The sequence below is a fragment of the Anomalospiza imberbis genome, chromosome 14 (genome assembly GCF_031753505.1).
Source record: "Anomalospiza imberbis isolate Cuckoo-Finch-1a 21T00152 chromosome 14, ASM3175350v1, whole genome shotgun sequence".
NCBI lineage: Eukaryota > Metazoa > Chordata > Aves > Passeriformes > Viduidae > Anomalospiza > Anomalospiza imberbis.
This window is the reverse complement of record NC_089694.1, coordinates 7130257-7145790: the sequence shown is the minus strand read 5'-3', so window position 1 is coordinate 7145790 and position 15534 is coordinate 7130257. Positions and strand designations below refer to the sequence as shown.

Here is a 15534-nt window from a genome sequence, read left to right as displayed (position 1 = left end):
TCCAGCAAGGGCTCAGGCAGATGGAATACCTGCTCAGAAGAAGCTTCTATTTTCTACTTTGAAGGGCACAAGACTGACAAAATCTCAGTTCCCTGCATGCCCAGGGCTCTCCTACCCTAAACCCACCCTACCCAAGCTTCCACCACCCAATCAGGTGCCTCTGCCTGCAGCACCATCCACCCAAACAGAGCAATGAGTGGTGAAACTGCTCTGGTGGTGATGCAAAACAGAATTTCAGACCTGTAAAATCACAGGTTTCAAACACCTGCCATGAATATATTGCAGCATTTATTTGCACTGGACACATGGCAAGAAGGGCACTATCACCAGATGCAATTCACTGTGGTTCTTGATCTCCCATTTCAAATGATTAAAAGCTCTCTGTTACATCACTTTTCAAACTCTGAACCTGTCTCCCACAGAAGGAGTTCAGGAACAAAGACATTGCTGTAAGCCACTGTGAAGCTACGACACAGTCACACCCCCCAGACTGGACTGGGGTTTGGACAAAAGATTGCACTCACCTAAAACAGTGAAGCCATGCTACATTTGGAAACATTATTAGACTATTTAGTCCTTTATTAATAGAGCCATTGAGATTTATAGCCTACAGAAAAGGGTTGTTCCATCAACAAGGAGCAAGCGAAGTGAAAAAGCATTAATGTTACCACTAAGGCAATTATTGCAACACGATCACAATTCCTATGCATCTTTAATTTTTTTGCCAACACCACAGATTCTCTAATACATGGATCCCTGTTCCATTAAAAGAATATGATTTGTAGCAATAATATGAGGTGGGTGAAACAGAATCCAGTCTCTTAACACTTGAGCATTGCTTTCCCGTGGGGAATATCAGTACACAAAACGGGGGTTTCAGTAAAGTGCTTGTAATCCCGGAAGCTGGTGCACCTATTAAACACTTAGCAGGGCTCCAGCAGAAAGACAATCCCAGAGAAAACAGCCTCAACTGAGACAAAAATCCCAGTCCTGGCTCTCAGGAGCAGAATGCTGGTTTAGCTCCATTTAACATATCATCTATCTGGAAACCCAAACAGGCAAGAAAATGTCATCACCCTCCACAGAGCAGAGCAGCTCCAGCAATGAAGGCTCGGGCAGGTGACCAGCTTGTCATGGCAAAGCCAATTCCTGGAGCAAGATCTCCTGCCACACCTCTCCCGCTCAAGGGCGATGCTTTCCTTTGGTAGTCTTGAAATGCAAAGAAATTCCCATCCAGAGGGATGGGAATGCCTTGCTACAAGAAACCAATCTGAACTACTGCTTCAAAATTTTGTGGGGTATTTCTTCCCCTTCTCCTTTCTGGGGAAAGGAAGGGAAACAGAAGCAGGCATCAAGAAAAGAGGACTGTTCTAACTAGAACACGAAAACAAAGGAAGATGAAGATCTCTGCTAATGGAAAAGTCTACTGCACTCTAATCATCACTTTACTAAAGGACCAGATCCTATCAGGTTGTGTCCATTCATCTCCCAATGCAAGTTTATCTGAGGACTGTGGAAGATCTGGTCATGGACCCTACTCCTAGCGCAGAGCCTGAGACAAACTTTAAAACTCCTAAGATTCTTCATTTAATATTTCACCAGGCTGTAGAAAGGACCCAGTCTTGTCAGGAAGAGACAGAACAGTTGCAGCAGAGAGAGAAAGAAATGTTTGTGGTTTTTAGAGTCAGAGGTGTGCAAACCACAGGGCAAGTTTCAGAGCAATGTAAAAGAGAAGAGAAAAGTGAGCCCCTTTCAGGACCTGTGCTGAGCTCTGCATGGTGGCAAAGAGGGAAGAAAGTGTGATTAAAAAAAAACTAGAGAGGAGAAAAAAAATTCAAAATTCAAATTGCTCATTATGCTTTAGAGTGAACATGTCCATTTTCATGCATCAGGGCAGCTGCTGACCCTGTGCGTGCCAACAGACCCCTGGCAGCAGCACCACAACAAATGAACACGGTCCTGTCCCATCCCTCTTCAGATCCCCTCTCTGACAGCCAGATTTTTGTCACATGCAGACCTCTGACATGCTGTCAGTCTTGTACAAAGCCACAAACCCCCTTGAAAGTCACACCAGTGTCCTGGCACCTGCTTTTGACCCCCAAAGGCAAGAGCAATCAGAGGGCACCACTGCTGTGCCACTGCCTGTGGGGGTGTTGTCCCCTTCACACCACTTCCAGAGGGTACCCTGCAATAAAGCAAGAAGGGAAAACAATAAATATGCACAAGGCTCAGCCATTCCCATGGAAACCCTCTGCTGGATATCCTGTGGAAAACTGTTCATGAGTCAGGTACCCATCCACAGACCTCCCTGGTTCATGGTAGCTGAAAGGCAACAGCTTGGGCTTATGTAAAATGGAAGCTGTGATATTTGGGGTATTTTCTGAAACCAATGTTTTTAGCTAGCAGGCATTTTTCCTGTCCAGCTCTCAAATTGATTTTTTTCCCTGGATTCTCTACACAGTGCCACTGTTGCTGCATTATGCACTGAAAATATTTACAAAGATATCAAAATTAACTCTGGGTAGGACTTTGGCAAGCAGGGTAGGGAGGTCAAAAGAAAGCAATTCTATATGTGGAGAAGAAGCTGCTTAATTTCACTGTAAAAGAAACAGAGCAACTGGAAGACCAGCTCTGAAGTCAAATAAGATGAATGGCAACCACAGCAAGGGCCATAAAAACACCAATAAAAAGTAAATTGCCATAAGGGAAATACCCAGCTCAACACCTCTCCAACACGGTAAGCATAATAAACTCACTCCTAGCATGGACATGAGTTTATTTTTTCAGGTGCAACCTAAATACAAAGCCAGGGAGAGATGCAGGAGAAGCAGCACTTAAATTCCTTCTGCTATGTAAATAGTCTTGCTTGTTGATGGAATGAGTTGCATGATTTAGATCAACATAATCTGACCTTAAACAATGAAATTAACATCCAAAAGCCAATGCTGCTCCTTCCCTGGGGGCTGCAACAGTTCCTCTGCAAATCCCTTTCTCAGACCCACAGAGGAGAGATTCCTCCCATGCTTGTCTTGGCACCTGTCAGGGACCATGTTTTATTTTACTTTGCACCAATACAAAGAGGTTCTAAATATTCTGGAATTAAAACGATCACAAAACATGAAAGTGCTTATAAGGCATTTCCACAGTCTCATCTGGCAAGTGAGTGCCTGATTTACAAGCCAGCTGTCAATACAGAACAATTGCTCACCTCATTTTACAGGAAAGCAAAAATGTACTTTAAAGAAAAACTTGCAGTGTAGAATACTATGAAAATTTGCTTTTTTCCTACATGACAATCAGCAGTGTGTGTTCATCAGTGACAGGTCAAGGAGAGATCCTTGTTTAGCTCTCAGAAGAGCCCCCAAGAGCTGGGACCTACTGAGGAAATAACCAGAGGCCACCCCAAAAATTTCCCTCCCTGCAAAGCAGTGACCAGCCCATCCCTACAGCTGAAGACCAGCCTCTCCTCCAACCATCTGCAACTTGTGGCAACACAAAGCAGGATCCCACAGGCCCCGTGCACCCTAAACCTCAAAGGGAAGATAATCCTTGCAGTCACTGTTTATCTAGGCCAGCACAGCTCTCCAAGGAAGACTCCAGCTTGAAAGTGTGAAATGTTGTGGTCTGCAGAGGGTGGATGGCAAATGCTTTGCTCCATTTGGATGTAACCCTCACTGAAATGGAAAGGGAATACAAAAAGCTGCCCCATACACCCAGGGACACCTCTGCAGTTTTCCTGAAAGAAGGAACCAAATGAAATCCAAAGAAGTGACCTTCCCTCTCCCAGTTATATCTGCACAAGACTGATTATGATGCAACAGCAGATGGTACTGCTCTTTCCTTAAAGAAAACATGCATGCTTTAGGGAACTGTGTGCAACACTATTGCATCAAGAAGGGCAAATCAAGCCTTGTGGGAGACAGAGAGCTGACTCTTGAGTCAGTAGTTTCAAGTTTGAGGCATCTGGCACTTTTCTGTGCAAGGAAACCTCAGGACTGCCTCCTCACCATTGGCTATGCTGCTACTCCCCACTGCTCCTGGGTGACCTGCAGCACAGCCACGTCACTGCCAGCCTGGGAGTGCCCAAGGGCAGCCACAAATGCCCATCGAATGTCCTGATGCAGTGACATGCCAGCAGCAGGACATGGATGACCAAGGTTTACCACACTGCTCAGGGAAACAAACAGCTCCCAGTTCCAGCTCCAGTCCATTCCACATCCACTGCAGGTACCTGTGCAGGGTCTTCCCTTCCAGCTGGCCCATGGGGACACCAGACCAGCCCTATCCTCAGCCCTGACCAAGCACCAGCCTCACAGCTGCTCGTGTTGGTGCCAAAGCTCCCCTTTTTGGAGACCCCAGTCTCCAGTGAAGTGTTCTGCTCTTTATTTCTGAACTGCTGTCTGTAGAGGGTTTTGAAAAAAGCTCAACTCAGCTCTACACCTGTTCTTATTAAAATCCTGACATAAAACTCTGTATGACAGTACCACAATGCATTAAAACTAGAATTATCTAGTAAGGACAAGGCAACTGCATTTTGAAGGAGCAAGTATGACTTTAGCCTAGAATGTCATTCATTACTATTAGGAAAATACACAAACCAAGGACACTTCATACTATACCATTAAGCATTTCAAAGTATCTGGGTGACACCACTGTACTAAATAACAGACTACTCACTTTCCCATGTAATTTGTTTAATACCCAGATGAAAACATTAGAAAGACAAAAGGGAGTTTTTATATTCTGATCATTTACATTTTATCTACATTAACAATCAAAAGTATCATAAGCAGTGAAGAGACTGTTGTCAGATACCATTTTGATGACATGCATCCTTTTAAGTGTATCCAGTGTTCCTCATATCATTAGAAGCAGGAGGAAAATTAATAGAATACTAATGGCCAAGCAAGCTCCAAGTACAATAACTATTCCTTTTTTTTCTGCTCATGTTATCAGCCCATATTTTATTTCCATTTCTTCTTGAAGACCACTTGAAGAAATAAAATGGAAATTTGAATCTACTGTCTGACAAATTTCTCTCCCATGCTGCACTACACCTGAAGGGCTACCAGAACCATGGGCAAAGCTACTTATTTCTCTACCTTCAGGTTCTTCCTTCCCACCCTTTTTTGGCTGTTTGCTGTGATGCTGAGACCACAGTTTTTTGCATGCTCATCAACACACACCCGTTTCTTCACATCCCTTCTTTTGCCCATACTCTACTGCTGTCACCTGTTTACACCTGGACTGCAAACCCCAGAGAAAAGCACGACCAGACACCACCACCACTGTCCCATATAGGGGCTAGGTGGAAACACTTATGTGTGTATTTATAAGCCAGTGCTACCTCATGGCAATTCATGTGGACAAGCTGTCCCTAATCCCAGATTTCAGCAAGAACTTGAATTATCCTTTCCTTAGTCCTACTGTGAAGCTCCCTGATGATCCCTTCCTTTCAAAGGACAAAAGGAAAACCAACACTGAAAAGGTCACAAAGGATTAACAGCACAGCCCTTTGGTATTTTGCCTGCTCTTGTGCTTTTTACTGGATCTCTAACTCTTAAGAAGTGCATGCATGCACCAAACCCAGCTGGTTTTCCCCATTTAACTCCCACATGCTCCCCAGGGCAGTACAGGAGGAGCTGTAGGTGGTGTGTCTGTGCATGGAGGGGGACAGAGACACAGAATATCACAGAAGAGCAGAGAAAGTCACAGCCTGTTATCTGTAATTAGAGAAAAAACAAATTTATGAAGCAAATAAACTCGGATGTGTGTTGGCTCTGTACTGTAAGTGCACACAAGGTAATGCCTTCTGAAGAGTTTCCATCGCTCCCTGATAATCCATACTTAATTAGATCTTTTTACCTTAATGCAGACTTCCTCTCCCTAATGTTCCTGCTGTCCTTCCACACCTCACCCTTGCCCCCTTATGTCCTCAGACAGAAGCCCACCACAATGGGCAAAGTGCCAACATAATTAATTTTTCAGTAAAAGCCAAGTTGTTGTTTTCTCAGAAATATTTTACACTTCAGAAAACGTCAGAAATGTCAGAGTCCATAAGCAGGAACAAAATCAGAGATCTGCTTCCCTATTAATACTGCATGACCTCCTCAACCATCTCACTCCGGGAGAGGAAGACAGTGGGAGGGGGCCAGGGAGCCAAGCAGTGTCAGCCACTGGCTGGTTAGAAAAGCCAACAAGCATTAAACATAAGGAGCACCAAACCAAATGCCTCTGCCTTGAGAGCGGGCTGAAAAGCTGCATGCTGTTCAGAAGAAGAGGTGTGCAAAGCCCAGAGGAGAGCAGAGTGGCAAGGCTTGATCCTCAGTGCTCAGCCAGCCTTAAATTCCTTCTTTGACACTTCTGCATGCAGAGGTGGCAACCCAAAATTACAGCTGTCTGTAGAGTGGATGAAGGAAAGTGCTGTGTTAACTCTGCTTGTCTCTCAGAGGGACCCCTGAAGCCTCCCCTCAGTGCTCACCCAAGACAAGGCAGGGGGTCATCTTCAGAAAAAACACGTGGGAGTCCCGATTTCTGTCCCCTGTCACCCCTGAGCTCAGCTGCTGCTGTTTTACTGCGACCTCAGCTCCAGTACGAGCACAAACACCCTTCCTGAAGCCTGCAAATACATCACAGTGAGTTATGTGCACTCTCAGACCTCTACAAAAACACAAAAGGAGATCTATCTCTGCATCCCCAGGAGAGCTGGGACAGACGGGCACTGAAGGTGCAAGACACCAACCCCATTTCCACAGGAGTTTACAGCCCTAAAGATCCAAGGGCTCAGTCACCACCAATTTCATCACTTGTAGCTGATAGCCAGTAGTAGCAAAATGTGCTTAAACAGGGCAGATTGCCTCTTACCCAAAGCAACTCAGAATTCTGGTATTGCTTAAAAATCACAGAACCATTTAGGATGGAAAAGCCCTTTTAAGATCAAGTCCAACTGCTGAGCCAGCAATGACAAGTCCATCACTAAACCATGTCCCCAGGCACCAGACCTACATGATTTTTAAATCCCTCAGGGGATAGTGAACTAGTGAATAGTGACTCCCCTGGGCCACCTGTTCCAAATGAAGCTTTGCTCCAGCCTGCTGGGGGTCCTTACAATTTTTATTGTTCCATGAACCACAAACATCAACATTACTGACAGAACTGAGCAGTGCTTTCTCCACAAAGGGGTGACTTGAGGCTCCACTTGGGCTACTGCAGCATCTTCTCTGCAGCTCCTGTTACAGATAAAATCACATCTTTTCTTTCTTTTCTTCCTCCATTTCTCCTCTCCTCTGAGCACGCTAAGGAATTCTAAACATTTTCTGGCACATTCATAGTGTTCAGAGTCGAGTCCTTGAACAGGTGATCATTTTTCAGCCCATAAACTAAGTTCCCTTGCTGGGTTAGTCCCCAAAGGGTTTAGAAAATTATAAAGAATGGAAAAATACCCCCACATGCCTTAATTTGCTTACACTGACTCCTGCAGCATCACAAACACAAATGAAAAAAGAGGCAGTGCCATTTACAAGACTGGAACAAAACTTTTCTTTACAAATGCACCAGCAAATAAGTAATAAACTCAAACTTATGAAAGATTTGCTTATCATCAAGGTTTGTTTTGTTCCTCTATTACACAGACTGATTACAGGATGAATAAAACAACATCAAAGGCATCTGAGGTCTACATGGCCACAGCAGGTACAGCTCACACAGATCCAGCTGAGAGGAAGGGACACATTCCCTACATCATATATCCAGAGGATAAAAACCCCTCTCACATTCCACAAGCAAACTCACTTTAACTGCAGCTTTGAGTCCCTTCCAAATCTCTGAATGAGTGATCACACTTCAGAACAGCATAAGAGCTTTCTGCAAGAGACATTTAGATTAAATATCATAACTGATTACAGGAAGAGCTGGTAGCCCTGCTTATTACAGTTGCCTAATGCTTCTCATCTTTAGACCTATTCCTACTTACCAATAATTTTGCCAAACCCTAGCCATCTGGACTGCAACTTCATGTGCCTTTTGTCTGCCTCAGGCAAATTTTAATTTCAGCCAAAATGGTTTGACTGCTTCTAAGAACAGGGCAGAGAAGAAAGATTTATCTTTTCTCTTTTGCCTACAGTAAGAAATCCTGCTGACCTTTTCTTTAATTAGCTAAAGCATTTCCCAGACTTTGAAACAGAACTCAGCTTTTGACAGGGTTTTGTTCAAGTCTGTATAAACATGAGCTTTTTGGTCACAATTTGGGGGTGTGGTCAAGTTTGGTGCATTTTTGCTGTATCTGCAGGAACACACCCAGATCCAAATAATTTTTGTCTTGAGAGTGGGAGATAGAATAAGAGTTTATTTTTATTTTTTTTTTTTTTTTTTATATTTACAACCGTGAAAGCTCACACTTTTTAAAAGAGAGCCCAGGGCCTGGTGCATTAATGCTTCTTTTTATTAACTTGAAGACCAAGTGGAAGTACTCAAAGCTGGACACTGCCCCTCCAGCTATTTGCCTTGCCAATTTCAGAGGACCAAAGGTGTGGTGTAAAAATTAGCTTTAAGCAAAGAAGCTGAACCCAAGCCCAAAACCTAGAACCTGAACATCTGTTGTTAAACTACAGTGAACACAAACTTAAAAGGTCTTCATTAGTGTCCTTCTGAATTTTAGTTCTTCTGCCTGTGAAAGAAATGTGCTTCTGCTCAGTGTTGAGCATTATGAAGGAGCACAAAAATAAAGCACTCACATGCAATTGAAAATTTTGAAGAATTCTATCTTTAGGTGTCATTTAAAAGTATTCAAAAATAGACATCAAACAACAAGGAGAATGAAAGCAACTCATTAAGGGACACCCATTCAGTGCCTTTACACAAGGGAAGAAGCTTGTGGGAAAACATATGAAGCTATAATTAAAGGCTGTATTCCAGTGCACAAGAAACCAAATTGAGGTGGCAGAGATTGCCTGGTTTGTTCATAATCTTTATAGACCTTTCACCCTCAGTGATGTCCTTCTGATGCCGTTTTCTGTTGGTGTGAAACAAATCCAGGAGGATCAACATGCATCTGGAGAGGTTACTTTCTTCCAGCTCTGTATCTTCAAGATGCATTTTAGGACCAAATATTTACTTACTAGTGAGTTTAATTATTTTTTATGGTTATGTCACAGTGAAGCATCACAAGCTAGACAAAGAAATGTGTTTCACCCTCTCTCCAGTTCAAACACTGCCTTCTCATTTGATGTGGAGCATTTGCTTTTATTTAACACTGGTAATGCAGTGCACTTTATAGAGCATCTTCAAGGTAAAAATCTCTGCAACCTAGAAAAAAATAGCATTATACTGTCCATTACTTTAAGAAGCAGATTCTGAATCACATCCCTTAGAAAATGAACCATTTCTTCAAATGTCAAATGCACTGTTTACTCCTCACTGGTAGCAAAATGTGATGTACAAGGTTACCAATATAATTTCCAGGCCATTATCTAAACAAACAACCTATGAACAAAGCAAGAAAGGGGAAAAAATAGCTTATCACCTCCAACTTTAAAGCTGCTGCAAATTCCAACATACAAGTGCCATCTCTCAAGAAGCACAGAAGAGCTGCTCAGTGTGGAAACACACCTTTAGTCTTTCTTCAGAGATCACAAAGCTCATTCCCAAGGACAATGAAGGCTCCATCAGCGCTCTTCAAGGCAGATCTTTCCCCCTTTTCAAGGCTACCGCTCTAAATGCAGGCACTCCATTGATTACAGCACTGCAGCCTCACAGGAGCTGCAGTAGGAGTGTGACCTCCTGGTCCCTGTAGTGGGTGGCTTCTCCTCTGTGCCAGCTGCCAGGAGCACCTCAGCCCCATCCTGGGTCCCACTCCCAGAGGAACCCAGCACAGCTGGGCAGATGTGAGCCCACAGCAAGCCAGGAGGTGTTGGGCTATTCCTGCAGGCTCCTGCAGAGCCTGCCAGCATTCAAGCCATGCCCCAGCAGCACAGCAGCAGCCCAGAGGCCAGGCATCCCCCTCCTGCTGTCCCTCATTTCTACAGAGGGTGAAGCCCAGCACACAGCTCACAAAGCAGCCACACCATCCTCCTGCTGGACCACAGGCAACAGTCACCATCTCTGTCTCCCTAATCTCCCCCAAAAGCAGCTCTCTGCCGAAGCTGGGCCAGCCAGGGGTTGTGACATTCACATCCTCTGGACACAGAGACATAATTCTGTCTCTCAGGAGAAGCACAGAGAAAAGAAGAGAAAACAATCTCTATCTCTGCTTCTCTGTTTTCCCCATGTGGAATGTGGTATGGAGATTGTTCACCTGCAGGGATTGCTGGGTTGGATTCTGGTGAAGGTTGTTTGGGGTCAGTGACCAACGGGATCCAGCTGTGTTGGGCTCTCAGCAGAGTCACGAGTTTGAGTTAGTTAGGTAAGTAAGAAGTAAGTATGTAGAATAGCATAGTATCTCTTTAAATAGTATAGTTTTAATAAAGCTATCCTTCAGCCTTCTGATCCGGAGCCAGACATCAGCATTTCTTCCCTGAGTCGGGGTCTGCTGCATTTTTACTGTAACGGGTCACCTTACTGCTGCCCATGGCAGTGCTTTGGCAGGGCCAGCCTGGTGGTCACACACCATCCTGCCCCCAAACAGCACACACAGCTCTCTGCAAAGACAGAAAGGTCACCAGCCATCGCCCTGGCTCCACAAGAAGCTGAGCAGAACTATCCACTATCCACTGCTGGGCTCCTGTATTTCCTCAGCCAAAAAAAAAAGTCCAAATTTTCAATGTGTCTTACTGACATATTAACAGAGGCCAGCTCCTTGTGACTGAAGTGTTTGCTGGAAGCAGAAATGCTGTGCAAGAGATTCAGCACTCTTCTTGTCATTTTGCTCTTTAGACAACACTTTTTTTCTTTTTTTTTTAATGTCTTATCTGCACAAGAGGAGGCTTAGCTGCAGAGCCACCCGCCAGCCCCACTGAGGGGGGACAATGCCTTACATCACATGTGACAATCCTCAGGCCACCATGCAGCTCTCACTGAGTACATAACCATTCCCACAGGTCTCATAAGGAGGTGGATCATGGCTGTGCAGCTGGACATTGCACATCAAGCATTCCCCTGGCAGCATAAAAAACAACCTTAAAAGCCTCGTCCAGAGGGAAGTTGTGGACCTAAATCAATGAGCACAGATTTCCACAGTACAAATGGTAGCTCTGACCCTGTCACGATCTAGGCTGGCATTCTCAGCTGAAGGACCAGGAATGCTATTTTCTTCCATTTAAAGAACTATTTTGAATTTATGAGCCAATATTTAAGAACAGTTGATAGCCCACTTACATGGCAGACTCAAGCAGATTGAAATAATTTCATAATTAAAAGGCAGTAAAAGTATGTGTGTCATTTCAATATAATTCCTCAGAAATTCAGTAGCAATCTGATTTTATTTTTTAATGAGATAGATTAGAGAGTATGCATTGATCTGATTAGTCTTCACATTCTTTCCTCCTTTTAATGTAAACCAATCTCCTTACATGGATTACTAGGCCTATTTAATTTCCTTTCCCTAGAAAAGGGAACATCATTTTTCACTGTGATCATAATAGGAATTTGACCAATACAAATACACTGCATTACTGCAATCTGTTACTCACCAATTCCCTTCAAAAGGAGTGAATTCCAAAGCTGTGAGCTGTAATCTTACCCTTCTCTACTGCTTTTAAAATTGCTTGCTTATGGCACTCAGTCATAGAATTTTTGACTTGAAGATGACAAATTTGGGAAGAGCTAATCAGCAAAAGAATTCAATTCCAAATGATCTACACTGCTCTTTGTTTTGCCTTGTCTCAGAGGGTTGGTTTTTTTAATCTTCACTTGCTAACCAACAGGTTTGTGTTTTTTTTTCTCCCAAGCACACATTCAGATGATTTTTTTCCAATTAAGTTTTGGGGTTTTTTTTAATAATAGCAGATTAAACATGCAGTGCTTCCTACATTTAATCTGTTATAGAAGATGCATTAATTCCTAAATGCAATACTTAATAGAAATGGCTTTACTTTCACACATCAGAATTTTCACTCGTCTCCTGTGCATCCCTGGCTGCCACACACAAACCCAGATGTGCTTCTCTGACCAGCCAGTGTGACACAGGACACAATCCAGCACCCATCAAAAACACCTAAATAAGCCCAGCCACTGTGCACACCACAGCAATCACAGATTCCATCTAACACTCTCTCTGGAAGTGTTCAAAAACCATGTGGATGTGGCACTTGGGGACAAGGGTCAGTGGTGGGCTTGGCAGTGCTGGATTAAGAATTGCATTCAATGAACATAAAGGTCTTTTCCAACCTAAATGATTCCATGATTCCTATGACAGCTGCACTCTGAGGGCTGCAAGCAGACAGAGCAGCAGGTACTGCATCCCAGTGTACCTGGATGGAAGGGACTTTTCCAGGTATTCTGCTTTCCACAGTCCAGCCTGCATCCCCTTCACAGCTGCAGGATAAAAACCTAAACTCAAACATACTGCTGCCACAGAAACAAACACAGAAGATGCCTCTCCACCATCCATGCCAGGTGTATCTGCTGTACTTTCTAGTGAGCAGTAATACCACAAATCTGCCACAAGCACTTCTTTGACACCAAAAGCAATGTGGAGAGCTCTGCCTATTCTGGGCTGAGGGAATAAATCCAATTTCAAACCACTCAATTTCACATGAGTAGTGCAAAGTTTGACCAAGGCACTGCTATGATTTTTTGAGCATTTTAAGTATAAAGCTCCATGCTTGAAAACTGGATTGTCAGTGCCTCCAGAGTGTCCAAAAGTTACACTTTTGCATGCACCAGATAATCTAAGAGGCACTCCCAGCCACACACACTCGTGAGGAAAGCTGTCATCTGTCCTCACTGTCTGAGTGGTGTTTTTCACAGATTAATATACTTTCACAGTAGAATGAAAGATTATAAATTGCTAAAATTGATTTCACATCAGTGGTGAAGTCAGAGTGAGTAACACACCTGAGGTGACCCAGTCTGCTCAGGGGAACGTGAAACCACAGTGTATTGACAGTTTAATTGGCTCAGCAAGAGTTCATTTCCCTCAGATGAAATGCACCATTGGCCATTTTATCACTATATCTTATTGCTGCTTTAAAAGTGAAGCAGATGACAATCTAGCAAAATGTTTTTGTTACAGAGACAGCCCCTGTCTTTATTGCTGGGTGCTGGCTTCCTTCCCCCTTTCCTCCCCAGCAAATGCAAACTAGCTCTTGTTTGCATTTTAAGCACTTTGTAGGATGAGAATGCCTCTATATCTCCTTTCAGGACAAGTGATGGAAGATGCTGCTGTGCCCATTTCTGTACTGGAACTACAAAGGATAAAACACAAATATTCAACAGCACCAAGCAGTTCTATAAATACCACATTCAAGGGTAACACGGCATTTATATCACCTTACTGCAAGCTAAAGAGATGTCTTTTGACTGCTTTATAGCGTTGGGAGGCATTTAAAGAACGTTAGTACTTGAACTATCAAAAGATGATAACTTGGAGCTCAGAAGGTAATTACAGGAAACAGCCCACTTGTGGAAGCAGGAGACATGGAGGAACAGGGAGCCCTCGCTCCCTGCTGTCTCACAGCTCAGACAGGGAGTGCAGGCAGAGCTTGGTGCTCAGAGCAGATGGGACAGAGGCAGCACCACCACACAGACCTGGAGAAGCTGCAGGGAGTGCCACAGGTACCCCAGCAAGGCTGTGATCCTCCTGCAGAGCCCAGCCCAGACAGCTCCCATGCAGTTCTACATCCCCTGTGGAGCTGCAGCATTAATGCCAGGGAGCAGCCCCAGGTGCACACAGCCAATTCCTCGCTCACCCCCCAGAAGCAGGAAAGCACCATCCCCTTCCACAGCAGAAAAGCAGCAGAGCTGCAGGGGACAGGCAGCAGAAGGCACAAGCATCCAGGAGCTCCTCCACACACTCTGAACTGGGGGCCCTAAGCCCAGACACCAAGTGCCATGCTTAAAAACTGCTGAAGCAGCACGCAGGCAGTTACAAAATGCCCCTTATTAACCTCCAAGCCTCATTTCACCAATGAGGGGAAGGACGTCAGCAGTGTTTAATTGCAGGGCAGAAACAGAGGCACGACACGGAGGGATCCCAACCACACACAGCTCCCCACTGCTGCGCCCCTCAAGCCACGAAGGCCCCAAAAGCAAGGGCTGGGGGGGCAGGGATATCCCTACTACACAATTTACTGCTCTGTGGCTGCCAACTCTCTGCAAAGGGCATAACACAGCATCTTCCTGCAGCAGACAACAAACAGATGCATGGAAATGCAGGTGGGAGCACAGGCAGCCATCGGTGTGGGGATGGACTGCAGAGCTCAAGGGGGGATGCAGGGAAACAGCAACCAAAGCCAACGAGGTCCCTCCTGCAAGGAGACAACCCAGAGACACATGCCAAGCTCTCCAGCTATCAGAAAAGCTGTCCAAGATGCAGCAGGATTTTGGGAAATCGTTATAAATGGGACCACTGTGGTACTGGATGAGGCAGGAGAGAGGGAGCCCGGGCCACACCTCGGGCTCAGCACCGTGAGAGGCTCCTCTGAGGGAGAACCCATCCAGCACCCCCAGAGCCCAGTGAGATGCATGCCAGTGCTGTGCTGGCAGTGAAACTTCAGGCAGTGAGAGGAAGAAACAAAAGCAAAACCAAACATCTTTCAAAATATCCCTTCCTGGTAGCATGCACTGTCATACAATTCTTCCAAAGCCATGGTTTATATGGCTCAGGAGGGCAGTTTCATGCCCTAACTCCTGCATGATGGATTTTACAATTTGTTAAGGAAACTCATCAATCCTCAGCAGTCATTTTTAATGCCCAGAGCCTCCACAAACTCCTGCATTTTGCTGATCCCCCAATTTCAAATCATTTGAAATTGCTGCTACTATTACAGCTCTGCTCCTAAAGCTAAGCATTATGGCACACTCCAGACTTCCAGCTTGGTGTGCTGGTGTAATAAACAGATTAACTGTGATTTATGAACAATAAGTTCTGGTTATTTGAAAGGAAACATTACCTCCCTAGACCAATTCTGACAACCAGAGATCTCTCAATATGCAGACATTATTTCCACCTACCCGTAATCATTGGTTTAGAGCATCGTTTTCGACCTGGTAAATGTATCACCATAGTTTTCCCCTACAAACTTTGTGCATCCAAAGCATCTGGCAGGAAGCCCCACCAAAGGCAGAACACCAGCCTGAATTGACCCAGCGAGACAATTCCTATTTTAAATTCAAGTTATTAAAGAAAGATAATATTAAAGCAACAACAAATTAAAAAGCTTTTGCAGAGAAGGGCCACAGTGGAGATAGGTGCATCACAGAAGGGTCCAGCAAGACTCCAGTTAACAGAGGACTAATTAGGAAGAGGAATGATAAGATGATAGAGACATCTGTTTCTTGACCCTATTTACTTGTAAAGTCTAATAAGAGTTTTAATATTCTCTTCCAAGAAATGGATTCATTCTTTGAGTCCACTCTAAAAGTCAGCTTAGTATTTTA

At 44.3% G+C, this 15534-nt stretch overlaps 1 protein-coding gene and 1 long non-coding RNA gene across 5 annotated transcripts in view; both read right to left on the bottom strand.

The window, feature by feature from the left end:
• Window positions 1–15534, bottom strand: part of GPC3 (glypican 3) — a 141567-nt gene that overhangs the window by 111537 nt on the left and 14496 nt on the right. The window lies entirely within an intron of this gene.
• On the bottom strand, window positions 7096–8346 carry LOC137482429 (uncharacterized). Its single transcript, XR_011004057.1, has 2 exons — window positions 7792–8346; window positions 7096–7229 (listed from the first exon to the last, which is right to left on the bottom strand). It is a non-coding gene; the product is annotated as an uncharacterized lncRNA (long non-coding RNA).